This window comes from Cephus cinctus, unplaced genomic scaffold, assembly GCF_000341935.2.
Source record: "Cephus cinctus unplaced genomic scaffold, Ccin1 Ccin1_scaffold2545, whole genome shotgun sequence".
NCBI classification, from domain to species: domain Eukaryota; kingdom Metazoa; phylum Arthropoda; class Insecta; order Hymenoptera; family Cephidae; genus Cephus; species Cephus cinctus.
Genome location: NW_014334294.1, coordinates 221,699 through 223,664, shown reverse-complemented (window position 1 = coordinate 223,664; position 1,966 = coordinate 221,699).

The following is a 1,966-nucleotide window of genomic DNA, read 5'->3' as shown; positions in this document are numbered from 1 at the left end:
CCCCCCTTTCACACACACACACTTCTAACTTCTTTTCGAAAACAGAAAACAAATTCATCTCGTCACGGCGGAGCTTTGAAGAAAGTACGAAAAAGCGAGAGCGCGAGAGATCGTTTGATCTTAGGATACGATCCAATTATTACTTCTTTTTTTTTATTCTCTGCTGTCCCCTTCTTTCGTAATACTATGAGATTAATCGTGTAGTAACTTCAGCGAGGAATAATAAATAATTTTCACTGTTTGGATGAGATATCGGTATTGGTAACACAAAAAAAAAAACAGCAGAAACTGATAACGTGTCGATGTCACTCTTGATACTCAGGAATACGCTTTACAATTTTTGGTTAATTATAATCGGTGAGATTACAACGCGATAACGATTTTATCAAGGAAATTACCTTTAATAGGTCAATTAAAAGTAACTGAATTTCATATTGAATTTATTGTTAGGAAAAAAAAAATTAATTTTGAAAATTACGATACAAGTCAAACGTCCCAGTGGCTGGGCACCTAACGTTCGGTACCAGTTCCTGGCCATCCATAAGAAACGTTACTTCCATCTGTCTTGCGCACAGGCTTTGTACAGTAACTGGCACGTGGGCAGTCATTGGTGCATTTACCTCAATTGGTTCATAATCAAAGGTCAATGATTCGTGTGTACTGAGTGACTTCGGCACAAGAACAAAATCAAAGTGGATCATCAAGGGGGTACTAGGGAAAATGGTATGATGGTAAGTCTAGGGAGTCGTCGTTATATTTGAATATACGAATATGGATATGGGTATGCAGTCATCGGGACGTAAAATTACGCCTAACATTATTCAATGGCAAAATGGTAACAGAAGACGGTCGTCGGTGATGATGGCCACAAGGCTCATCTAACTTGTCGATCATGAATGTCTCGGATGAAGTCATTAGAAGAAATGATCCTGTATCAGACTCGTGTACAAATCGTCTGGAACATCCGGTATTATTTTGGGATAATAAAACGAAGGTGCTGCCAATGCGATTAACGGAGGGTGTCGTAGGAAAAGAAGACTATGAACGAGACTGAAGTGTGAGAACGTGTAAAAGTAATAATAAAAAGAGAAATTGAAAATAAGAAACTTTGCGTCTCTCGATGACACAGTTCTAATAACACTTTTGATAGTAGAAAGAGTTTTAATGACACTAGTCGTGATAGGATGGTAGTAATAAAGTGCAATGGTAATGAGAATGCGGTTCTCTTGGTTAATGAGAATGGATGAGAGTGGAAAAATTTGAATTGGGGTAGAAATTATGCTTCTAGATTCATAGAAATGCACTAGAGTATCGCGCGTCGGACGTTGATCTTCAACTTCGGAGTCGTGTGGATGTTGTTGTTGTTTATAGTTGTGGCTGTAGTTGTAGCTGTAGTATGATAGTAGTAGTAGTGGTAGTGGTAGTAGTAGAGTACTAGTAATGGTAGTAGTATTAGTAGTAGTAGTAGTAGTAGTAGTAGTAGTAATAGTACTAGTAGTAGTAGTAGTAGTAGTAGTAGTAGTAGTAGTATAGTAATAGTAATAGCAGTAGGTAGTGCTAATTGTTGTTCTTGTTGTTGTTGATGTTGAGGTTGATGTCGATGATGATGATGATGATGTTACTGTTGAGGAGTAGTGGCTTACGATAAGCATACGTACGAGAGAGTTCTTATTATCGATCGGATTATGCAATGTGAACACACATGACGTAGTTGCGCGACTGCGTACAGAAATATAGTCTTCTAGTTTTTATAAAAAAGTTCAGTTCTTCTTCGATTTCTCTTTAGTTATCTTTTAGTATTAACCTCTTCCTTCGTTGACCTCCCGTTTTCTTGTCCATTTGTTTGTTTGTTCCTTTGTTTCCTTACTTCTTTTCTTCTTTGTACAACGCAACGAACACACACATTTATATTATATTATAGTTATTATACATACACAAACAAAGCTTCTCCTTCCCGCTTACCCTC